The sequence below is a fragment of the Aquarana catesbeiana genome, linkage group LG07 (assembly GCF_042186555.1).
Source record: "Aquarana catesbeiana isolate 2022-GZ linkage group LG07, ASM4218655v1, whole genome shotgun sequence".
In the NCBI taxonomy this organism is placed as follows: domain Eukaryota; kingdom Metazoa; phylum Chordata; class Amphibia; order Anura; family Ranidae; genus Aquarana; species Aquarana catesbeiana.
In genome coordinates this window covers 259,562,615-259,589,222 of record NC_133330.1, presented here as the reverse complement: position 1 = coordinate 259,589,222, position 26,608 = coordinate 259,562,615, and the positions used below count along the sequence as shown (strand labels likewise).

Below are 26,608 nucleotides of genomic sequence, written 5' to 3'. Positions count from 1 at the left end.
AATTGTAATTACACGCCCCTGTTAAACAGGGGCTGAAAAATTGTGCCTTAGGCACTGGTGGTGGCGCCCAGAACCAAAAATGTTCTTACAAGCTATCAGCGTGATGATTGAGGAGGAAGAGGATAATTACTCAGGGATAGTCACTCAGCATCAGCATAGGCAGTCTTTGAAGGGATCTGAGATTTCAAAAAAAATTATTCGGTTACATCAGCATCAGGTGCTTGGTAGCTGGTGGTGATCCAAGACTCATTCATTTTTATGAAGGTCAGCCGATCGACCGAGTCGGTGGACAGACGCACCCTGTGATCGGTTACCACGCCTCCAGCAGCACTGAATGGATGCTGGATGCAGGACAGGCCAGTAGCTCAATTGCATACTGTGCAAGCTCTGGCCAGTGATCCATCCTCAAGACCCAGTAACCCAGAGGATTTTCGGTGGGAAAGGTGTCCAAGTCTGATCTTGCCCCTAGGTATTCCTGCACCATGTAAAACAGACACTGGCGATGGTTGCTGGAACCGATCATACCTTGGGGCTGCGGACCAAAAAATTGTCTGAACGCATCGGTCAGACGGCCACCTTCTCCACCGCTCCTTCTTTGACTGACCGAAGCCTCAGCAACACGTTGTCCAGAAACAGGAGTTTGTAACCTCCCAGTCTCTGGGAACGCGTTGCACAGACCTTTCTGCAAGGCCTCCCGAAGATGTTTCATCCTCTGCTCCCTCTGCGATGGCAAGATAAGGTCCGCAACCTTACCCTTGTAACGTGGATCAAGGAGGGTTGCCAGCCAGTATTGGTCCTTCTCCTTGATACCACGAATACGAGGATCCTTACGCAGGCTTTGCAGGATCAGGGAGGCCATGCAGCGTAGGTTTGCTGAGGCATTCGGTCCGGAGTCCTCTGGGTCACTAAGAACGACATGGTCCGCAGCCACCTCCTCCCAGCCACGTACAAGTCCATGTGTTTCTTGGGACTGATCCCTTAAAGACTGCTGCTGATGCTGAGTGCCAGGCTCCACCTCCATACTGACACAATCTTCCTCCTCCTCTTCCTCCTCGTCCTCTTCCTGTGTGATCGGCGGGCACGCAGGAACACTGTCTGGATAAAGGGGGCCTTGAGAGCTAAGGAAGTCCTCCTCTTCCTGCCTCTGTTCTGCCTCAAGTGCCCTGTCCATTATTCCACGCAGCGTGTGCTCCAACAGGTGGACAAGGGGGACAGTGTCACTGATGCATGCACTGTCACTGCTCACCATCCTCGTGGCCTCCTCGAATGGTGACAGGACAGTGCATGCATCACTGATCATGGCCCACTGGCGTGGGGAAAAAAAAACAAGCTCTCCTGACCCTGTCCTGGTGCCATAGTCGCACAGGTACTCATTGATGGCCCTCTGCTGCGTGTGCAGCCGCTGCAGCATGGCCAACGTTGAGTTCCACCTGGTGGGCATGTCACAGATTAGGCGGTTCTTGGGCAGGTTAAACTCCTTTCGGAGGTCCTTCAGCCGAGCACTGGCATTATATGACCGGCGGAAATGCACACAGACTTTCCTGGCCTGCCTCAGGACATCCTGTAAGCCCGGGTACCTGCCCAAGAACCGCTGCACCACCAAGTTAAGGACGTGAGCCAAACAGGGCACATGGGTCATTTGTCCCTGTCGGAGGGCAGAGAGGAGGTTGGTGCCATTGTCGCAAACCACCATTCCTGCCTTAAGTTGGCGTGGCGTCAACCACCTCTGAACCTGCCCCTGCAGAGCTGACAGAACCTCTGCCCCAGTGTGGCTCCTGTCCCCCAAGCACACCAGCTCAAGCACCGCATGGCATCTTTTGGCCTGCGTACTTGCGTAGCCCCTTGAACGCCTACGGAGCACCGCTGGTTCCGAGGAAGAGGCCATGGAGGAAGAAGAAGAGGAGTGGGTGGAGGAGAGAGGTGTGTCACAATCAGCATTTTGGAGGCGTGGTGGCGGAACAACCTCCAACACTACTGCACCTTGTCCTGCATCCTTCCCAGCTGCCAGCAGAGTCACCCAATGCGCCGTGAAACTTAGGTAACGTCCCTGTCCATGCCTGCTGGACCATGAGTCAGCGGTAATATGCACCTTACCGCTGACCGCCCTGTCCAGCGAGGCATGGACATTGCCTTCCACATGCCGGTAGAGAGCCGGAATCGCCTTCCGTGAGAAAAAGTGGCATTTGGGTACCTGCCACTGAGGAACCGCACATTCCACAAACTCACGGAAGGGGGCAGAGTCTACCAACTGAAAAGGCAGCAGTTGAAGTGCTAGCAATTTTGCCAAGCTAGCATTCAACCGCTGGGCATGTGGATGGCTGGGAGCAAACTTCTTTCGGCGGTGCAGCAGCTGGGGCAGGGAAATTTGCCATGTACAATCTGACGTCGGTGTACCAAAAGCAGATTGCCCACAAGTACTTGGCTGTGACACACCTAATTCTACACCTTCATTCCTCTCACTGCAGGTCTCAGAGAGGACTGAAGGTCTAGTGGGGTTGGAAATCTCAGCTGATGAGGAGCAAGGAGAGATCCTCTTTGTTCTTTGGTGTGGGTCTTTTAGATACGCTTGCCAACGAACTGCATGGCAGGTCAACATATGTCTGGTCAAGCATGTGGTACCCAAGCGGGAGATGTTTTGGCCACGCAAGATACGCTTGAGACATATGTTGCAAATAGCAGCGGTGCGATCTGATGCACTCGTCTCAAAAAAGGCCCACACCAGAGAACTTTTTGAATAACGCGCAGAGACTGCAGCGCCCTGCACATGTGGAGCTTTGGGGTGTGATGCAGTCAATGTGCTGCCCTTAGGCTGGCCCCTGGAGGGCATCCTGCCTCGTTGGTGATGTGCCGCCGCCTCCTCCTCCTCCTCCTCCTCCTCCTCTCTCCTATCAGGCACCCACGTTGAGTCAGTGACCTCATCATCCCCTCCCTCCTCATCACTGGAGCAAACCTGGCAGTATGCTGCAGCAGGGGGAGCATGACTGCCAGATTGCTGTCCTTCTTGGGCACCCCCTCTGTCCGTGCTCATGTTACTGCCTTCATCGAGCTCAGTATCGTCATCAGAGCCTTCCAAACGCTGGGCATCCTCCTGGAGCATGTACCCAACACTGTGGTCAAACAGTTCGAGGGAATCCTCATGAGGACATGGTGGAGCTAGGGAAGGAGTCACTGATGACATTGAGCTGAGGGAAGAGGCCGCTGCTTTGCCAGACAAAGCACCCTGGGCATGGGTGAGAGAAGATGAGGAGGATGAGGACGGCTTGGTCATCCACTCGACCAAGTCTTCCGCATGTTGCGGCTCAACACGGCCAGCTGCCGAAAAAAAAGGCCAAGCGTGTCCCATGGCCACGTGCTGATGAGGATGCACCGTCTCCACGACCAGCACTAGACACAGAGCCTGCTTGCCCTCTCTTATTGGCTTGTGACTGTCTGCCTCTCCTTCTTGGCCTTCCAGACATACTAATGGCCTGTAGCTGCACTAAGCTGGGATAGAACACCTGTAATTTTCTTCAAGTAGCTTTATATACTGTAACCAGACAAGCCTGCCTGTCAGTAGGAAGATAACCGGAACGGATCTAGCTGAACACTGTGAGCAGGACGCACTGTACTCAATGTAAATAGTCTAGCTGCCTGACCGTTGTACTAATAGGATCAAATAGAACACCTGTAATTTTCTTCAGGTAGCTTTATATACTGTAACCAGACAAGCCTGCCTGTCAGTAGGAAGATAACAGGAACGGATCTAGCTGAACACTGTGAGCAGGACGCACTGTACTAAAATGTAAATAGTCTAGCTGCCTGACCGTGGTACTAATAGGATCAAATAGAACACCTGTAATTTTCTTCAGGTAGCTTTATATACTGTAACCAGACAAGCCTGCCTGTCAGTAGGAATTTAACAGGAACGGATCTAGCTGAACACTGTGAGCAGGACGCACTGCACTAAATGTAAATAGTCTAGAAGATAACAGGAACGGATCTAGCTGAACACTGTGAGCAGGACGCACTGCACTAAATGTAAATAGTCTAGAAGATAACAGGAACGGATCTAGCTGAACACTGTGAGCAGGACGCACTGCACTAAATGTAAATAGTCTAGAAGATAACAGGAACGGATCTAGCTGAACACTGTGAGCAGGACGCACTGCACTAAATGTAAATAGCAGGAACGGCTCTAGCTGAACACTGTGAGCAGGACGCACTGCACTAAATGTAAATAGCAGGAACGGATCTAGCTGAACACTGTGAGCAGGACGCACTGCACTAAATGTAAATAGTCTAGAAGATAACAGGAACGGATCTAGCTGAACACTGTGAGCAGGACGCACTGCACTAAATGTAAATAACAGGAACGGATCTAGCTGAACACTGTGAGCAGGACGCACTGCACTAAATGTAAATAGTCTAGAAGATAACAGGAACGGATCTAGCTGAACACTGTGAGCAGGACGCACTGCACCAAATGTAAATAGTCTAGAAGATAACAGGAACGGATCTAGCTGAACACTGTGAGCAGGACGCACTGCACTAAATGTAAATAGCAGGAACGGCTCTAGCTGAACACTGTGAGCAGGACGCACTGCACTAAATGTAAATAGCAGGAACGGATCTAGCTGAACACTGTGAGCAGGACGCACTGCACCAAATGTAAATAGTCTAGAAGATAACAGGAACGGATCTAGCTCCCAAATTCCACAGTGGACAACTGTGCGGAATCCACTTTGTAATGTGTCATAAAGGTGTTCTTAGACGACCAGGTAGCAGATTTGCATATAGTCTTTGAGGATATCCTGCAGTAAGCTGCCCATGAAGTCACCACTGCCCTGGTGGAGGGAGCCTTCAAGCCCTCAGGTGTTTGCATCTGTCGCAGCGAATAGGTTTTCTTGATGACCTTCACCAACCACGGGGCAATGGTCTGAGAGGAGGCCGCCTGCCCCCTCCTGATGCCATGAGGGATAACTAAGAGATTATCTGTTTTCCTGAATGGTCCAGTTGCCGTGAGGTATGTTGAGATGTTGCCTTTTACATCCAGCGGATGCGGATTGCCCTGATCTGTAAGTAGGGCTGGAAGGCTTATCTCTTGGTTAAAGTGGAAAGAGGAGGATACTTTTGGAATTAAACGGTCTAAGTTTTAAGACCACTCTGTCTGGATAGAAGATTAAGTAGGGCTCTTTTGCCAGTAATGCTTGCATTTCTGATACTCTTTTTTGCTGATGTTATGGCAATGAGGAATGTGACTTTGAGCGTTAGGTCCCATAGGGAGATGGTTTCTGTTGGAAAAAGGGTTCCTGAGATAATGCTTCCAACACTATTGATAGGTCCCATGCTGGGAAGGTAGGCTGCCTGGGAGGTCTTAGCTTTAGACAGGCTTTTTGGAACTGCATGACAAGAGGGTCTTGGGCTCATTTAATTCCTGTTATAGCTGATAGTGCTGAAACTTGTACTTTTAGGGTATTTGATCCAAGGCCTTTTTCCAGACCTGACTGAAGGAATTTGAGGATCTGTGATACTTCTGGTGAAGATGTGTTCCAGGATTGTTGTTGTATAAACTAGATGAAATTTGCCCAAATTCTTCTGTAAATACTGTTGGTGGTGGCCTTCCTGGCTTGAAGTAATGTTTCCACCACTTTCTGAGAACAGCCCTGATCTAGGAACCTAGACCTTTCAGCCTCCATGCCATCAGATGCAATTTCTCTGGTGCCGTATGAAGAAGATGGCTCTGGGAGAGCAAGTCAGTTGTTATCAGAAGAGGCAATGGGTTCTCTATGCTCAGCTGGAGAAGAGTTGTAAACCATGGCCTTCTTGGCCAAAAGAGGATCACTGCTAACACTGTTGATGTTGACCTTCCGAGCCTGAGCAGGAACCTTGCTATGAGAGGTGTTGGAAGGAAAGTATAACCCATCCGGAAGTTCCAAGGGTGTTGCAGGCAGTCTATCCCTTCTGCCGATGGAAAGAGGGTTCTTGAAAGATGTTTTTGGCACTTTGTGTTCTGGTGTTGCTGCTAGATCTATGTCCGGCATAACCCAGGTCTGAGTTATGAGGGAGAAGTGACCACTCATTGTTGGATAGGAAGTTTCTGCTTAGGTCGTCGGCTAGTTGATTCTGGACTCCTGGAACATACACTGCTCTTAGGTCTGTTGGATTCAATTGTGCCCATTCAAAGATGGGACAAACTTCTTCCATCAGGGAACGACTTCTGGTGCCCCCCTGTCTGTTGATGTAGGCTACTGCCACTTTGATGTCCGTATGTAATAACACCCCTTTCCCTCTCAGGAAGGGGCTGAAAGCTAAGAGGGCTTGAAAGGTTGCTCTCATCTCTAGTATGTTCGATACAACATCCTGAGTATTGAACAGCCAACGGCCCTGAACTGCCTGGTACTGGTAGTGCGCTCTCCATCCCTCCATGCTGGCATCTGATGTGGCCATTTCCTGTAGAGGGGAAACTATGTGCCTGAATTTCTTTAGATTGTGCACCACCATATTGACTGTTTGACTTCTTTGGTGATAAGAATTGGTTGAAGCATAGACACTCCATCTCACTGTCTCAGAAATTAGTTCTGAAATGCCCTTGTGTTCCACTGTGCCCATTGAACCATTGAAATGGTTGCCGACATTGACCCCAGAGCGCTGAGGCACGCTCTGGCCAGTTGCACCACTGCTAGTAACAGTTTCTGCATTTTTGGATTAAAAGGGGCTATCTTCTCTTGAGGAAGTTCTATTGTGTTCAACCGGGTGTCCAGCTCTGCTCCCAGGAAGATTATTCTTTGTGTGGGTTGGAGATTGCTCTTTCTCCGATTTATCAGCCAACCGAAACACTGCTGAGTGGAAATCTGCGTCTTCCGATGATGAATAAGGGATTTCTGGCTGTCTGATAGTAGGAGGATGTCATCCAGGTAGTGATGGACTCTTAAGCCACGTACACACGAGCGGAATGTCCGACAGAAAAAGTCAGATGGAAGCTTTTCATCGTCTATACCGATCGCGTGTGTGCCTCATCGGACTTTCTTTTTTGAAAATTCTGACGGACCTAGAAATAGAACATGTTCTAAATATTTCTGAAGGAACCTATTCCTAACGAGAAAACCACTAGTCTGTATGCTGTTCCGACGGACCAAAAACGAAGCATGCTCGTAGTACTGTACGTCACCGCGTTCTGGATGGCCGGACTTTGGTCAGACTTTAGTTTGACCGTGTGTAGGCAAGACCGCTTGAATGGAATTCCGTTGGAGTTCTGTGGGAGAAACCTTCTGAGTTTATTCCGATGGCAAAACCGGTCGTGTGTACGCAGCATCAGACCCCTCTCCCTTAGAAAGGCTATCTCCGGTAACAGGACTTTCATGAATGTTCTGAAAATTCCGAATGGAAGACTTTGGAACTGAAAATGCTGATGGTTTACTGTAAACCAAAGAAACTTCTGAAACGTAACATGTATGGGGATGTGAAGATATGCGTCTGACAAATCTATAGATAGCAACCAGTCTCCTAGATTTATAGCACGAAGGATTGACTGTAAACTTTCCATCTTGAATGTTTCTACCAGAATTCTCTTGTTGAGATTTTTTAGGTTTAATACTGGACGCAAATCCCCCGTTTTTTTTCTTTACCAAAAATAGTTGGGAGTAGAAGCCTTTCCCTCTCTGTAGCAATAGAACTTCCACTACTGCCCGTTTCTGAAGTAGATCCTGGACGTATTTTACTAATAGCATTCTCTTTTCTCGCAATGCTGGTAACCTGGTTGCATGAAACTGGTCCCTCGGAACTAGATTTTTGAATTTCCACCTGTGACAAAATTGGACGGTGGCCACCGTCCCAGGATCTTTTATACTTTCCACTCAAACCTGCGCGAGTTTCTTGAGCCTGGCTCCTACCAAAGCAGGCTGGACGGGCGCACCTTCAAAAAGACTTCTGTTGGTCTCCTGTGGCAGAAGGTTTTGGTTTTTGGATCTTTAAGAAGGATGTCTGGGGGTTCCTCCAGTTTCTCCTATACACCTTCCCGGGTCTATAGGACTTTGCCTCCCTATATCTTTCTGGAAGATTACGTCTGAATGGAGTTGGTTTTTGTTGTTTTGATCTCCTGTCTGAGGGGATAAGCCCTGATTTTCCACTGGCACTTTTTGATATGGCTGTGTTCAGTTTTGCCCCAAAAAGGTTTGTTCCGTTGTATAGAATTTTACACCAGTTGGTCTTCGAATCGGCATCCACTGCCCAGGGCTTAAGCCATAAGGCTCTTCTGGCGATTACGGAAGCCAGCATCGCTCTTGAGGAAGATCTGATTGTATCCACTGAAGCCTCCGCAACAAAATCTCTGGCGAGACTAAGTTGCTGAAGGGCTGTGATTACCTTCTCTTGTTCTGCCCCTTCTAGAATTAGCTTTTCAATATTGGATGTCCAGCTGGAGATGGCCTTCCCTACCGCTGCTAGTGCAACGGCTGGTCTACAAGCACCACCTGCAGCCAAATAAGCTCTTTTTAAATCAAGATCAATTTTCCGGTCTAACACATCTCTGAATGTTACTGCATCCTCGATAGAGAGTGTTACATGCCTGGCCAAATGCATTAGCAATGTGTCTACCACTGGAGGTAATACTAATGGATTCACGTTAGGTTCTTTAAGTGGGTATAGCTTTGCTAGTCTATTGTTAAGACTGGTCTTTTTCTCTGGTTTTTGCCACTCTTCTTTAATCAGATCTTCCAATTCATCAATAAACGGAAATGCTTCTGGGTCCTTTTTGAGGTTTGGAAAGTATTTTTTCATTTTTCGTGGAACTTCTTTAGGCTCCTTCCATCCGATTGCTTCCTTCACCGATTTTACGAATGGTTCTATCAGCGTAAAGTCGAATCCTGCTGAAACCTCCAAACTTCACTGTCAGATGAGGGCTCTGACTTATTTTATGTGTTGGGTGCAGCTTGCAAAGTATTCTGAACAGGCTTATCTGTTTCAGGAACTGATACTTGCAGGATCGATTCTCTGACAGATTCTCTGATTGTGTCTGTCACTTTCCTGGCATCCCTCTCTTTCTCCCTAGTAGCTTCCTCAAAGCACGTACGGCAGGCAAATTTTCTGGTAGCTCTATGGCGCCACAGACCCAGTAGGAATTTGTGGTTGGACGGGAAGGATGGCTGGGCGATGATGGCATGTGTGAGGAGGATCTCCTATGGTAGGAGTGACAATGCCGTAAGGATGATTTTGAGCCGCTTCTTCTGCAACTTGAGCGGCTCCCTCTGTGGCCCGAGCAGCTTCTTCTGTGATCTGAGCGGCTTTGTCTATGACCTGAGCGGCTTCTTCTGTGTGATCGTTCTCTGCGTCTTGAGTTTGAAGACCTCGTGGACCTAATAGGGCTGTCCAATAAGGCAGCATTAGTGGCAGGCTCTCTTTTTCTATCTTCTCTACTTACCAATCTGTCCCCTTACCTATTAGGCTGTGGATGGTCAGCTGGGGCAGCGGCCTCCTTGAGTAGTGATAGAAAACTTCCACCTGAAAGTGTATGGTGAAAGCAGGTCACATGCAGATAGTAAGTTAGTACCCAAGAATAGCTCCAGAAGAGAGATCTGCTTACCTTAATGGAGAAGAGCAGGCAGAGGAGGAGCCAATAGCAAGGATCGTGAGGGAAATAGAGTGCAGATGTGCACTCTCCTGACACAGTATATGAATGGGGAATGTGCCGGCTTTCACGGCAGAGATGATGTCACATCTGCACATGCGCACTCGCACAGCGAGGAGACCGGCACCATCTTGTAAACTGGCATAACAAGCTCTCCGCAGCGCCACTACCACCCATGCATGTGCAGATGTGTCCGAAAGCTCGGGCGCCATTTTGCCGAGGGTAACAAGCTGCTGTTTGACTACAGGGCTCAGAGGACCCGCAAAAGAAAGAAACAGTGTGAAGAAATGAAAATGAAGGCCACTGTGGATAAACAAAGCCTGTTTACAGCTTGTGTAATGGCAGGCAACATACCCCTCAGACCAGCAGAGTGGGGTTCCTTCCATTTAGCTCATTTAAAGGCTGTACAGGCAAGGACTTCCACCCAGGAGAGGCTTGAACCTGGCTGGGGCGAGAACAGTAAGGGGTGCTGATCCATTCGGTCCTGGACAGGTGAGGAAAAAAGGGAAAATACTGTGGTGAGGTCCTCTCTAAGATTTATAGCTATTCAATCCTATCAGATTGTGGGGGCGGAGTCAAAACCCAAAGTGTATGCTGCCATGATGCGAAATGAAAGAATATTATGTAAAAGTATATGCAAGTGTTTCATTTTCAGTGTTTGATTTTAAGATGTGCCCAGAGTTCTATTTATCTATGTCTATTATTTTTACTTTAGCCAGAGGTGGAAGATGGCAGAGCCAGCATTTATGAGTCTGTTGTTACCAACAGCAGTAAAGAGATGATGTGTTACAGTGATTTTCCCTTCCCAGAAGATTATCCCAACTTTTTGCACAACACCAAGGTGGTGGCGTACCACAGACAATATGCTGAGAGGTTTGGCCTACTAAAATACTGTACATACAATTCAAGGTATGTATGTAAGTAATATATACCGTATACAAATTCATATAACATAAAACCAAATGCTATTTCAAAGCCAATTACTATCTACTTGGTATGCCCCTTAAAATTATTTCTCTTTTTCAGAGAGTTAATAAAAATATGTCTGATATTATGCTGCATAATGTGGATTTTAATTGTTATTCCCATATATTGCTCACTCTCCTTACATAAAGCAGACCTAAGTTTCCATTTTGCACCCTTGCAGCCTTCCTAAACATTCTGCCAATCCAAAGTTGTGCCTAAGCAGACTTCCTTGATCATATTAGCAGTAGCACATATTTGTTTAGCAACAAAGCCCTGCGGTCACCATGTCTGTGACAAGATAGAGATTACATGTTTTAATGGTCACCAAAGCCATTAATTACCATGTATGCCGTGTAAGATGATCACATAGCATTGTTGATGAGCAGTAAAATGGCTTTTTTTAAATAAATCAAACCATGTCAAGGACAGCTGACACTATTTTCAAACTGCATTTCTTAAAAAAGAGACAAAACTGTTAAAAATAATAATTGTAACAATAAGAGACCTTTTTTTCTATTTTTTTTGCATGAAAGGGTAGAGTTGGGGTTCTTCTGTTTTTGAACATCTCCAGCTAATGTGTGGCCACTTTTTTACCATAAGAACAGGTCTAGGATAGATAATCAGCCAATCAGCTTCTAACCTCAGCTTGTTCAATTAAGCTTTGGCAATAAAACCTGGAAGCTGATTGGTTTATTTGCAGAAGTGAGCCTGATTTTGCACTCTGCAGTTTTAGTAAGAGAGAAAATTGAGTACTGTCCGTGATACTTTTTTTATTTGCACTAACATACATTTTTTCAGGACAAGCTTTCGGGGTATGTCCCCTTCTTCAAGGTCCAAGCAGTACTGATTCACAAATGAATCAGTACTGCTTGGACCTTGAAGAAGGGGACATACCCCGAAAGCTTGTCCTTAAAAATTGTATGTTAGTGCAAATAAAAAAAGTATCACGGACAGTACTCAATTTTCTCTGTCACAATTGCACTAATACGGCTACAATCAAGTCAGTTTTAGTAAAAAAGTCTCCATGTCTCCATACCTATTGTTGCCTAGAACAGATGTTAAGTGAGTCTAGCAACTACTTTTGTTGCAGGTTACTTTCAAGAATAGAGTTGGTGGAAAAGGTTGAAAAAAAAATGGTCTGGGGAAAACGTTAGTCCTGATTTAAAGCCAAGAATGACATTTAAAGTGTTTCAGCTAGTCCTTAGATGTTATGGCTGCATTAACTTCCTTTTTATGAGTTTATTTCTTTCCTCATTTTCACCTAATGATTCTTCCAATACCAGTCCTGAAATGACTACACTCACTCACCCTACTGTATTTATGGAGAGAAGCAGCATTGTTACCCTGGAAAAGACTACAGAAGCCTATCCTTTTTGTCATAATATTGAGGTGCAAGGTTCTGTAGTCCCTAAATGTTACTAGGAAGAATATAACCAAAAGGATTGCAGCACGTACCGAAAGCACAGGAAGTTATAAGCTGACAAGATAATTGAGTAGATCAACAAGATTTTCTTTCACTTGTCAAACAAATATACCAAAATACTTTTAATGCTATATTTGCCAGGACAGAAAGGACCAAATAAATGAAATTAGTTGTCAGGCTTTATAGTAACTTAAAATTCCGTGTAAAGCTGATGTGAGCTACTTTTACCTGCCATTCTCTAAAGACAGTTTGTAAACTGTTTGTGGTAAAGATTTAAATTAAATCATATGTGAAAGAAACATTGGAAGAACCAGTTTGGCAGTGAAATTACCTATTGGCACTACTATATTTCCTAATAACTGTGCAAATAGGGATTTATTTTTTAAAAGGTGTGTCTGTTCTAAATAGTTGGAGCTTTTTCTCTCTCTTAAATCTTGCTGAAACTAGTTTGTCTGTAGATGGCATATATTACTATCGACCGCGGCCTATGGAAGGTGTATTTCTACCTTATAAAATATTGCAAATGTTTTGATGGCAGACCAAAGTGTTTAGTTTTTGGTCTGCAGAAAGTGATTGGGTTATGGCAACTCTGTAAGTTAAAGCATATGTCCAAACAGTTTTCAAATTTACCCCCAACCCTCTTTCTCCCTCTCTATATCATGTCCCAGCATTATTATTTTTTTGAATTTTACCTTGTTCCTCTAGTGAGAAACAACTTTTATTGCTCCCTGCCATCATCAACAAGCTTGTACAAATCTTGCAGAGGCAGTGGCTCAGCTCCTATTGATAAAGGAACACAAGATCTTTATTTTAGCCATGTGACTCATTTTTAAATCTCATTGGACTTAAAGCAGAGCTCCAGGCCCCTTCAGAAAAAAATAAAAGTCAGCAGCTACTTAAAAAGCAATCGATTCGCTCTCTTGGGATTACCTCCAATATGTTCTGACACGTGGGAATTTGGGGCACACTTCTTATCGTGGATTCAAGCCCTATATTCATTGCCATCTGCGTCGGTAAAATATGCAGGCTTTTTTTCCGACCTGTTTCCTATATTTCGGGGTACTCTATGGGGTTGCCCCCTGTCCCCAGTGCTTTTTATCTTGGCCCAGGAGCCATTGGCAGTTGCGATTAGGGCCAACGTTGACATTTCAGGAGTGCCATATGCTAGAGCCCAGTATAAAGCCAATTTTTTTGCAAATGACGCTCTTTTGATTTTGACAAAACCGCTTATCTCCCTTCCAAATTTGCAACTCGTATTAGATCAATTTTCAGCCTTCTCCGGCCTTCAAATGAATCCCTTAAAACCGCAGCCCTGAGCGTCAACCCCCCTGCTGAAGTGGTGGAGCGTTTACAAGAACATTTTCCATATCATTGGACATCTCAATCAAAATGCTAAGGTATCAAATTGACGCCTTCCTATTCCTCTTTGTTTTCCGCCAACTACTACCCCTTATTGCACGCCTTGACCTCCCTTATGCACTCTTGGCAATTTCCCACCCTTTCGTGGATAGGAAGGATCTTTGCAGTCAAAATGACGATCTTACCTAAAGCCCTCAATCTCTTTCGCACACTACAGTTAGAGTACCCTCCTTTTTTTCTTCGACTTTTGCAAAACCGGATTCTCCAATTTATCTGGGCACAGAAACGTCCTAGAGTCCCTAGATCTACTCTTTATACCCATAGGCTACAGGGAGGTCTGAGGGTCCCCAATGTCTTTAAGTATTATATAGCGGCACAGATTTCCCCGTTGACTTTGCTTCACTTTTCTATGGATATCCCTCTTTGGGTGTTACTTGAAGTACCCAACTGCAATCCGTGTCATCACTTCAAGCTCTACTCTGTCTCCCTCATAAGTTGTGCCCCCCATTCCTGAGCCCCATGCTGCTGCATGGTCTGTAGATATGGGATTCCGTCCGATATTCTGGGAATTTTATGTCCTCCTTTTTGCTACTTCCTATCACTCACAATCCTCTTTTTCTCCCAGGCCTTGAAGAACCTTAGGCATCCTCTTGATGGCTTTCTCACGATTCAAAACTTTCTCTCCTCTCGTTCCTTCCTATCCTGGGAGGCCATTCGAGAAACACACGATGCACCATTCAGGGAACACTACCGCTTCCTTCAATTGAAACACTGGATTGTTGCCCTGCGCCGCTCGTCCACTTACCCATTTCAAAATACTTTTTTTTGAACATGCATATCGGCACGCCCCCGGGGCCCCTGGCCTCATCTAGGCTATTTATACATTTCTGAATGGACGCCCGACATCAACATCTCTTTCCTACATGGCTCAATGGGAAAGGGACCTCCATTCTCCAATAGACCTAGAAGACTGGAGTAAGGCCTGGAAAATAGTGGCCAAATGCTCCTTTAATACAAATACACTAGAAGCAGCATATAAGATCCTATTCCGAGTATTGGGTCCCGGCCCGTACAGCCCACACCTTCCCTGGGAGTAGTGACAGTTATTTCCGCAACTGTGGACTGTGGGGGTATGTCATACATACCTGGTGGTCTTGCCAAGACTAGCGGGGTTCTGGTCCAGGGTTTTTGGCTTACTTCAGACCCTTTTTCATCTCACCATCCGTAGGCACTCTAATTTAGCCCTATTACATTGTCCAATACCTGGGTTATATGCGCCACAGCAAAAACTAGCCACATACCTCTTCATTGCGGCTAAGCGGACCATAGCTCAAGCCTGGAAGACCCTACGTGTGGTTTTCCAGGGGGTGAAGACAGGAATGACCGGTAGCTCTTCTGCAATATCCCCTATACTCACTTTGGTTAAGTATAATTATGAACATTATTGTTCCTTGGTATTGTTTACCCATTTTCTAGCCCCTGCGCAGGTGATTGACAAGCCTGTTTATGAACCTGTTATGTATAAAAAAAAAAAAGGGTTAACGCTGCGCTAGAAAAAACTGATTAATGTAAAAAGGGTTTTGTTTTTAAAAAGATTACACTTGATATCAGCAAAGCATCCAGCATCAAAGAGTCAGATACAAGAACTCCAAGCACAAATAATAAAGAAACGATGCAGCGCTAAATAAATAAGTTGAACAATAATGTGAAAAATCACAAAAGAAAACCACAAAAGAAAAACTAAAGCAGTTTTCAAAAAAAATTGAAAATTACATAAGAATGCACAATATAAAAAACATCAAATCATAAATCAGTGTCACAAAATAGTGATATATTAATTCACCAGAAAAATTCCAGTGTTAAATTAGTGAAATCAATTGAATTAAACACTGAATAGCATCCAAGTGCTATTACTCACCATAAATGAAAAACAAATGTATGAAAAGTCCCATCACAAACAGTGCAAATGAATAAGAGAAAAAAAGTCCATAAACATGATATAGAAGCTAATCCAAAGGTTGTGGTGAAAATAGATCCAGTCTCCCAATTGTTAAATGCACCCAAGCGAGTAATGAGACTCCTTACCGACTCAAATGACCACACAGGTGGTCTCACCAAGCATAGGGAATGTTAAGGTCTTCCAACAACCTATACCGGCATCTGTAGTGTTGGCTAGATCTGCATTGCTCTGGAAATACAAACAAAAAATGCTCCCATAGTGTAATCGTTCCAAACGAGGGATTTATTGTATAAAGGAATACACTTACAAGAAAATCCAGTCAATAGGCATAAACGAAAGGCAGTTAAAATGTCTCGGTGTCTCCACAGGCTTCCCGCTGTACACAAACTTCCCATCAATCTCGGCAAAGGAGAAAAATGTAGTGACGTCAGCGTCACAGGCCACGACCTACGCTTTTCGTCACGATAGGATGTCGTCTGGGGGTTGGCCAAGTAAAGGTTTGAGGCAGTTAAGTTTTACTTGGAGCAGGACCTCTTTCTGCCATCAATACAGAAGGACTTTATTTTTTTTTTTTTTTTTTGATTTAAATACTGTTTATTGAAAAATAAATAACAGTACAAAAATATCAAAATGGCAGAGACCACATGAGATAACACAGCAATGTAAATTACATTAGAATCAAGAAATACATGTACCTTCCACATAGTCAGCTTCAAATTAAAAGTGTAAACACTAATAAACTCAGGGGCAACATTAAATACTCTATCTCCTAGAGAATGGCCGTCGGAGGTCAGGATAGGGAAACCATGGCTCACAGGTACCAGGGCTCCTCAAGGGTCGGCCACGCACCCCAAATGGGAACCTGCTGTACGCAGACCAGCCGAGAGGAGCGCTGGGGGATAAAAAGGCCTTCACTGGACCCGTCCTGAACTCACGGACCGCCCATCTTTGAACAAACAAGAACTCTATCGTAACCAAAAAGCAAAATGTGAGCCCAACAGTAACTTAAGAGATAATATCACTTATACAGTGGGCAATCCCCAAAAATTAGCGGAGGTACATGCTAAATCACTGTGTTGTGGCTTTTTCCATTCTTGAACTGTACAGCCTTAATATGTAGTTAAAGGAAAAATGAACAGTGCATGAGAGTTCTGCAAGGTACATTATTCTCAACCTTTCCACATCATACTTAGTAGGATTTTAGAAAGAAGAAAGTAGGAAGAAAGGGAAAGAAGGAGGAAGAACAGAGGGGTAAGGTGGGGAGAGAGAGGAGAGGGTATGAGAAGGTTAGGAGCAGGAATCCTCGCGGAGAAAGAGGAGGGCCTGGAGCCTACCGGAACCTGGGGGATATCTAGACCTTATACATATTCAGGTAAGAGGTGGTAGGCCCAGGAAATGAGCCCAGGGCTCCCAAATAAGTCTGAATTTATCAGAGGTGTCTAAAATTCTGCTCGAGACCTTCGCCCGTGTCATAATCCAGGAGATTTTCTGTTTGGCCTGGCGAAGGGAAACCGAAGGTTTTTTCCAGGCATGAGCTAGCGTAATCTTGGCCCCAAGCAGTATGAAGTGAATCAGAGATCGAGACAATGTAGGTACTTTCGGGATGTTGTAATTTAGTAGAGCTATGGTGGGGCTTTGTTGGACTGCAAAGCCTGTGGTTTTGCGGATGAGATGAAAAATTCCATTCCAAAACCCTCTAATTTTGGGGCATTCCCAAAATGTGTGAAGTAGGGAACCTATATGGCCACAACCTCTGAAACAGAGGGGCAAAGAATGTGGATAAAATTTAGTAATTCGGGTGGGTACCAGGTACCACCTGGTCATGACTTTAAGATCCGCCTCCATCAAGGAGGAACTAAGCATTCCCTTAAATGAGCGGGAGACACAAGTATGCCAGGTATCCAAGTCCCAGTCGAGTTACAGATCCTGCTCCCATTGCAACATATAATTCGCTTTCTCCCGGGGCTCCGCTAGTGCAGAGTATATTAGGGAAATTCCACCCCTTACACCCATGGCTGAGGAACACCAGAATTCGTAGGGAGTAACCGATAATGGGGCTGATGAGCTTTTCCAAATCCCACGTAAGAAGTGTGATAATTGGTAATAGCGGAAAGTCTCTGATGCCGGCATTTCCAATTTAGAGATGCAGTATTTAAGTGAAATGGGACCGGAGTTGATGAAAAATTGTCCTATTCTGTAGAGGCCCTTGTCGAGCCACCACCTAAAAGCCTCGATGTTCATGCCTGGTTGGAATTGTGGATTGTGGAAAATGTGTGGCAGGGGCAACCATGCGGAAGTGAGGTAATGTTTCTTATAAAGTGTGTCACACAGGGCCATTGAATGAGACAATGAGGGGGAAAGAATTGGGGGTCTATCTTTTTGTGGTCTCCAAACCAGAAAGTCCAGAGTATGGTTAGGAGTGGCTTGGCATTCAATATCAACCCAATCAGGCCTAGGGCCTTTAGAATAAATAGCTGAAAATTGGCAGAGTTGTGCGGCTTGATAATACCACCATAAATTAGGGAGACCTAGGCCCCCTTTTTTCTTAGGTCGGTATAGCACCTGTTTGGAAAAGCGGTGTCCCTTCCCCCCCCAGATAAATCTGGTAATTGAAGCCTGAAGTTTGTCTAGTGTGTGTTTTCGGACGGGAATGGGTAGGGAGCGAAAGAGATACAGTATCTTAGGAAGTAATGTCATTTTTACCGAATTTATTCTACCTAACCAGGACATTTTATATCGGGCCCAATGCGTGAGATCATCGGATAGTTTCTTGATCATCGGGGGGGTAATTGTGGTGGTAGAGCCTTTCTATTTTCGCTGATAAAGAAACACCTAAGTAAGGTAAGGAGGAGTCACTCCAGGAGAAGGGGAAGTGGGTCTTGAGTCTCTCCACCATTTCATGGGGGGTGGAGATATTCAGAGCTATTGATTTGGCCATGTTAACCTGAAGTCCCGATATGCAGCCAAACGAGTTAAGTAGTTGAAGAATGTTGGGGGTGGAAATGAGGGGGTAGGTGACAAACAGGAGAACGTCATCGGCGAAGAGGGCGCATTTATGAGTCTTTTGACCACATTGCACTCCATGGATGTTAGGGTTTTGTCTTATGGCCAGAGCCAAGGTTTCTATCGCTATTGCGAATAGAATCGGCGAGACAGGGCAGCCTTGTCTAGTCCCCTGCAATATAGAGAATTCTTCGGAAAGGTGGCCTTGTAATTTAATACGTGCTTTAGGGGAGGAATAAAGGGATGATATAGTGGTAATGAATTCCGGGCCAAAACCCCATTTCCGCACTACAGTAAAGAGGTATGGCCACGTGACCGTGTCGAAGGCCTTTTGGAGGTCTTTTGAAAGGACATATCCTGTATGAGAAGGGCCCCCATCCCATGACGATTGCATGAGGGAAATTAAGTCTACCGCTCTCCTGATCTGGTCCGGCCCCTGTCTTCCAGGGATAAACCCCACCTGGTCCTTGTGAATATAGTTAGCAATGAAGGAAGCCAGTCTATTAGCCAGAATTTTTGTCATAATTTTTAAATCATTATTAATCAACGAGATTGGCCTGTAGTTGCATACATCACTGGGGTCCTTACCCAGTTTGGGGATTACTGATATGTATGCCAAGTTGGCTGACGGTTCCAAAGGGACCCCGCACGAAGCGAATTGAAGAGGCGGGCCAGATAAGGAGAGAGGGCCACCGCAAAAGCTTTATAATAATGTGCGGAGAAGCCATCAGGGCCTGGGGCTAATTCTGTTTTGAGGTCTTTTATAACTTCAAGAATTTCCTCTACCCTGAAGGGGGATTCCATAATGGACCTATGGGAGTCCGAAAGTGTGGGAATATCGAGGCTATTCAGGAAGGAATCAATAGAGTCTGAGTTGCTAGGGACGGGGGCTGAGTATAACTTAGAATAAAAAGCCTGGAAGGTTTCCAAGATCTTTTGGGGATTTTGGGTAAGAGTTCCCGCATGGGATCTGATCTTGGGCAGAGAGAAGGTTTTAATTTTGGGGGAAAGTTTAGCAGCCAACTGGTGGCCTATTTTATTTGCTTGGTTATAGAATCTGCCACTGAGCCAGTATAGGTGCTTGTCTGCATTAGATGTAAGGGCCAGGTTAAGCGCTACTCGGGAGGTTTCTAGTTTGGTCAGGGTTGTGGAAGAAGGGTCAGCTTTATAGGATTTACTGAGGGAATGGAATTCCCTTTCCATTTGCAAAATATCCGTTTTCCTTTCCTTTTTAAGTTGAGACGACATCTGGATCATTTTCCCTCTAAGGACAGCCTTGTGTGCTCCCCAGAGCACACTAGGAGAGGTGTCACCTGTATCATTAAGACGGAAGAATTCCCTGATTTCTTTTTCTAAAATAATACAGTGGACGGGGTTAGATAATAGAGATTTACTTATGCGCCACTGTGGAGGTCCAGAGGGTGAAAGGGAGCAGGAGAGTTTAAGTGTCACTAAGGAGTGGTCTGACCATGGGACTTCCTGTATGGAGGCCTGGGATGCTGTGTGGATATCTTAATTTGGGAGGAATATATGATCAATTCTGGCGTAGGTATTATGAGGTGCCGAGAAATGGGTATAATCGTTTGCCGTGGGGTTTTATTTCCTCCAGATGTCTATCAGGCCCATATCATGTAGAAGGCAGGCAATTTTGAGGCTTTGCGTGGGTGGATTTTTAAGTCGAGATCTCCCCTGAGAGGATTTGTCCAATAGTTGATCAAAAGCAATGTTAGAGTCACCGCCCATGATCACCCTGCCTTCTAAGTGAGGGGCTAGAGTTGACAGCATAGAAGTGAAGAAGGATGCCTGTCTTTTATTAGGAGCGTAATAGGAGATGATAGAGTACAGAATCCCCCCTATAGTAAAATATACCTGCCCTCTGGGTCTTTGTGTGTGTGAGTGCAAAGGGAGTATTTTTAGATAGGAGAATGGCGACACCCCTTTTTTTGGTGTCAGCATTCGCCAGGAAAAAAGTTGGGAACGTACGGTGTAGGAAGGTGGGGTTATAACTGGCCGGGAAATGGGTTTCCTGTAGTAGGACAACATCGAGGCCCCTAGAATGGTAGCTCTGGAATGCCTTGCGGCGTTTAGAGGGGGAATTGAGTCCCTGGACGTTATGCAAAGCTATTTTTAACGAATGTGCCTGGGTAGTCGGGTCAGCCATGGGTGTAGGGGATGCGGAGCGATATGAGGCATAGGGAGCTTACCAGCACCACCCGGGAATGGACGTCTGCTCGAAGAGGAATAGATTCGTAATTCTTCCTGAGTGCTGGGTAGGTAGGCGTGTTCCGCGAGGATTCCTGGGTAGAGTGGGAGAGGGAGGGAGGGGAGTGGGGAAGAGACAAAGGAGAGGAGGAGAGAGGAAAGGGAAAGAGAAGAGGGGAGAGAGAAGAATGTAGGACAAGTAGATTAATCAGGCATAATAATACCGAAGACATTAAGTGCAAAACCAACAATTAATGAGATCAAAACTAGGAAATAGTGTATAAGGAAGTAATTAAAACTCGGACTAGTATTACTAGTCCTGGTCCAGATTCCCCTAAACGGGGGAGCCCGGAGAAAAAGGGGAGAGGGCAACCTCAAATTGGGTTGTCTACCCGATGTCACCAGAGGGGCACTGAGACCCCTCGAGTCACAACAGAGAGGGTGGTATGCAGGGCCGCTCCGGCCGTCTGGATCCCCCTATGCAAGGCGGAAGAAAAAAGGTGGGATCTGACACCAGGAGGGGGTGCAGACCTAAATCGTAAGATGGTTGTAGGACATTAGGTATAAAATAGGGAACCGAGATCAATAATGCAATAATAAAAAAAAGGGGAGGGGGGGTAAAAAAAAAAAAAGGGGGGGGGATCTAGAAGAAGAAAAAATAAGGTATATTCTTTCCTTTTTTATCTTTACAAGGGTAGCCATTATATTGTCTACTGTGACATGTCGTAAAGTATATCTCCTCGTCAAGAGGATACATTGTAGCCCAGAGAGGGATCCCCAATAGCCATTAACGGGGCTAGGGGGGCCTAGCTGTGGGCATAGGCTGGCTTGAAAAGATTGTAGCGGTTAGTTTAACGTAGGGATGCCCCTACTCTGAAGAAAACACGTGGTCCTCAGTCCAACAGGCAGTTTGGATAAAGGAATACCATTCCAGGTATGAGAAGGAACGTTCATCTTGTGGAGCGAGAGTCCTGTAGCCTCTTTGGTAGCTGCTTGTTCCACAGTGGAGTAAGGGGGCTACCCGGGGGGGTCTCTTGGTAGAACCCTGCAGGGGAGCCAGAGTTTGTGAGATCAGGCCTAGTTGCAGGAGCAAGTGCTCCCCATCCTGGAAATTGGAGAAGTGGTAGGGTACATCTTTGAAATGGAATTGAAGGCGAAAAGGGAACGACCAGCGATATTTGATGGAGTTTTGGGCGAGTATAACCAACAATGGCTTGAGCGCTCTTCGTTTTTGAACCGTGGCTGGCGAGATGTCAGCGAAAATTTGAATCTTCTGTCCTTGAAATGACAGGTTATCTATGTTGCGGGATCTTCTCATAACTTCCTCCTTCACGCCATAAAAATGGGGCTTGACCACGATGTCCCTCGGGAGGCCATCTTGGCGGGGAAGCTGGAGGGCTCTGTGTGCTCTGTCCAGTTCAAGTCTGTGAGTTTGGATGTCTGGAATGAGATCTTTTATGAATAATTGGACGGTATTAGGAATATCCGTCACTGTTTCGGGAATCCCACGTATACGGAAATTGTAACGTCTATTTCTGTTTTCCAAATCGTCTATTTTGGATAAGGCAGTATCTAGCTGGTCTTGTAGAGACTGAATACAGGTCGTGTTCTGGTTGGTGCGTGCAGCAGTATTATCCACCACCTGCTCAATTGCATCTATACGAGAGCCCAAATTTTGTAGATCAGCTTTAATAACGGCTGTGATCTGAGTGGCATTCTGAGCTAGACCTGCTGCCAGCATATCTGAAAAGCTCTGTAGCAAGAGCTGCATGTCCTGGGTCTGGGGCTGCTGTGAGGCTGGGGTATGGATGGGCCCTGCTAGGCCTAGAGGAGGATGGAGCCTGGGTGGGTGGATAATATCACCCAGGTTCCTGTCTAGGAGGGAGTCTGTGCTAGCAGGGGGGATCCCTTGAGCGGTGCCGTGACTTACAGTTGTTGCCAGCATGTCAGCGTGCTGCTGGGTGAGGGAAGTGTGATCTGTGACTTCCATGCTGTCCCTCTGAGAGGCTGCGGTCGCCATCTTGGACGGGTCAGGGGCTGCCTGATTAAAGATCAGTTGACGGCTCACCTCGCTCTTTTTCGTGCTGCTCGGCATATAGTAGTGGGCTGGGGAGGTTCGTGAGCCCAGGGGAGGTTTTGGTGTCAGTTCCGCTCGTTCTGAGAGCTCTGGGGGAAGAGAAGGACCGGAGCGGTGCGGAGCTCTCGATTAGAGCGTCTCCTCGGGAGTCCCGCGCATGCGCACCCAGAAGGACTTTATTTTGAAACTTTTGACTTTTGCCACAAGCCACAATTATTTTTGGTTTGGAGGTGAATTTTTTTTGCAAACAGTTGGTGTTGCTATGGGTGCGAAATTCATGCCTAGCTTAGCGAACCTCTTCATGGCCCGGTGGGAGAGTGAGGTTATTGACACCAATCCACCCAAGGAGCTGCGACTTTGGAGAAGGTACATCAATGATGTACTCCTTGTGTGGGAGGGTGACTTCCCCTCTCTTCAGGCCTTTTTTCAAAAACTTAACTTGAATGATAGGGGTATTTCCTTACAATATGAGGCCAGCAAATCCCAGATTCACTTTTTAGATTTAAATATTATAGTTAGAGATGGCCAACTAGTCACAACTACATACTTTAAGGAGACAGATCACAACGCCTATATTCCAATGGGTAGTTGCCATCATACTCCCTGGCTGAAAGCCAGTTTCAGAGGATTAGGCGTAACTGTACTAATATCTCCGATTACCAACAACAGGCCCAAGTTCTGAAACTGAGGTTTTTGGATAAAGGATACCCTAAGGAGGAGATCAACGATATCATTGTTCAAGTCGGTAACTCGGACAGGGAAGCTATGCTTAATGACGTTAGGAGGGCTAATCAAGCCCCTGATAATCAGTTTGCTTGCTCCCTAGTAACAGGATATTCCAACCAGCACTTTTTGGTCAAAAGAATATTCAATAGACATTGGAGTCTGTTGAAAAACGATAAAGTGCTTGACCCCATCCTACCTGATGGCCCAGTGGTTATTTTTAGAGGTGCACCCTCCTTACGTCATAGGATCGCTCCTAATGTTGTAGACCCTCCTAAGATCATATCTTTTTTTCCATCTATGAATGGTTTCCACACCTGTAGAAGGTGCGAGATTTGCCAGCTTAATGCATTTAGAGGTCATAGATGTGATAATTTTCAATCAACTCAAACTAATAAAGTTTACAGTATTGAGTCATTCATTACGTGCTCTACTGAGTACGTAGTGTATATGATACAGTGCCCATGCTCCAAGCAATATATTGGGCGTACTAAGCGGGCCCTTCATTTGCGTCTGTCTGAACACGTGGGCAATATTAGGCGTGGGTTCAGCAAACACAATTTATCCAGGCATTATGCTAAGTACCACGATAAAAACATCAAGGGAATGCTTTTTGTAGCTCTGGCCAAACTCCAATGCCATTGGAGAGGTATTAATAAAGTTAGAGCCATTTCTAGGCTTGAAACAAGATGGATATTCAGTATGAAAAGCTATGTGCCCTTTGGGCTCAATGTTGATTGGGACATTAATTCTTTTGTTAATAATTCCTAACCACTATGTAATCTATTTTTAGTTATTTTAATCATAAATATTTTTGATTATTTTATTATGATTTTTTAATTTTAATAATTTTTTAACTGATCTATTTTTGAGTTTTGATTTTTGTATCAGAGAGCTCTTTATTGTCCTTATCTAATTTATATACAATTATGAGAATGTTGTGTACATATTACACGGCGTCCTCCTTGTCTTCCTGTTTGTTGCATTTATTTTCCATCAAGTCAGTATAATTTCCGGCCACTAGATGGCGTTAATTATTTTTCTCTCACCTTTTCCTATACGTATCTGGCTTCCCATATTAAATTATATCTATCTGCTTGGGCAGCCAGCTGTTAGTATGGCAGCGCCCATTCCTGCTTTCTATCTTATCTATGTAGCGGCCAGCACTTAAGATGGCGTCGCGGTTCTATTTATACCCAGAGCGTAGTGATGGCGTTACTTGGTCAACCCCCAGATGACGTCCTATCGTGATGAAACGCGTAGGGCTTGGCCTGTGATGCTGACGTCACTACGTTTTTCTCCTTTGCCGAGATTGATGGGAAGTTTGTGTACAGCGGGAAGCCTGTGGAGACTCCGGGACATTTTAACTGCCTTTCGTTTATGCCTATTGACTGGATTTTCTTGTAAGTGTATTCCTTTATACAATAAATCCCTCGTTTGGAATGATTACACTATGGGAGCATTTTTGTTTGTATTTCCCGAGCAATGCAGATCTAGCCAACACTACAGATGCCGGTATAGGTTGTTGGGAGACCTTAACATTCCCTATGCTTGGTGAGACCACCTGTGTGGTCATTTGAGTTGGTAAAGAGCCTCATTACTCACTTAACAATTGGGAGACTGGATCTATTTTCACCACAACCTTTGGATTAGCTTCTATATCATGTTTATGGACTTGCACTGTTTGTGATGGGACTTTTCATACATTTGTTTTTCATTTATGGTGATTAATAGCACTTGGATGCTATTCAGTGTTTAATTCAATTGATTTCACTAATTTAACACTGGAATTTTTCTGGTGAATTAATATATCACTATTTTGTGACACTGATTTATGACTTGATGTTTTTTTATATTGTGCATTCTTATGTAATTTTCAATTTTTTTTGAAAACTGCTTTAGTTTTTCTTTTGTGGTTTTCTTTTGTGATTTTTCACATTATTGTTCAACTTATTTGTTTAGCGCTGCATCATTTCTTTATTATTTATTTATGAACCTCTTGTTTGTTTCCCAAAAATCCCAAAAATATATTGAAACAGAAAAGTCAGCAGCTACAAATACTGTAGCTGCTGACTTTTAATATTATGACACCTACCTGTCCACAAATCCAGCGGTGTCTTCACCAGAGCCGATTTTTTTAATCGGCTCTCGGGTGCTGCCACCTCCATCTTGACTAAGGGAAACCAGCATGGAAGCCTTGCAGGTTCACAGCCAGTTCACTATTGCGCATGCGTGAAGCGTGCTGCGATTTGTGTAAGGTACAGCGGGAGGAAAGAGGAGGGGAGATGAACTTCCGATTGAGGTCGCCGTGGTGCGATAAAGGCACTAACCTTCTGTCTGCCCTTCGACAGGGAAAGTTGACACATGTGCCATGCCTGGCACATGTTCTCAATTTGGTGGTGCAGCTTTTCTCAAGCTGTTACCCAGGTTTGCAAGATCTTCTAAGGCAGGCCAGAAGAGTCTGTAGCCATTTAAAGCGGTTATATGCAGCCAGTGTTCGGTAGACTGAAATGTAGCAGGAATTCCACCTGCCCGCAAACTGCTTGATTTGTGACACACCCCACCAAGTGGAACTCAACTTTGGCAATGCTGCACATGCAGCAGAAGGACATCAGCAAGTACCCGTGTGAGTAGGGCACAAGGGCAGGCTCAGGGGAGCTTGGCTTTTTTTCCCCATGCCAATGCCTGCTGATTAGGGATGAGCTTCGAGTTCGAGTCGAAGTCATGTTCGACTCGAACATTGGCTGTTCGCAAGTTCACCGAACAGCGAACAATTTGGGGTGTTCGCGGCAAATTCGAATGCCGCGGAACACCCTTTAAAAGTCTATGGGAGAAATCAAAAGTGCTAATTTTAAAGGCTAATATGCAAGTTATTGTCATAAAAAGTGTTTGGGGACCTGGGTCCTGCCCCAGGGGACATGGATCAATGCAAAAAAAAGTTTTTAAAAACGGACGTTTTTTCAGGAGCAGTGATTTTAATAATACTTAAAGTCAATCAATAAAAGTGTAATATCCCTTTAAATTTCGTACCTGGGGGGTGTCTATAGTGTGCCTGTAAAGGGGCGCATGTTTCCTGTGTTTAGAACAGTCTGACAGCAAAATGACATTTTGAAGGAAAAAACTCATTTAAAACTACCCGCGGCTATTGCATTGCCGACAATACACATAGAAGTTCATTGATAAAAACGGCATGGGAATTCCCCAAAGGGGAACCCCGAACCAAAATTTAAAAAAAAAAATGACGTGGGGGTCCCCCTAAATTCCATACCAGGCCCTTCAGGTCTGGTATGGATA

General features: G+C 45.2%; 1 pseudogene; it reads left to right on the top strand.

Moving 5' to 3' along the window:
* The window catches only part of LOC141102969 (dimethylaniline monooxygenase [N-oxide-forming] 2-like), a 135,006-nt pseudogene that overhangs the window by 39,482 nt on the left and 68,916 nt on the right, over positions 1 to 26,608 (top strand).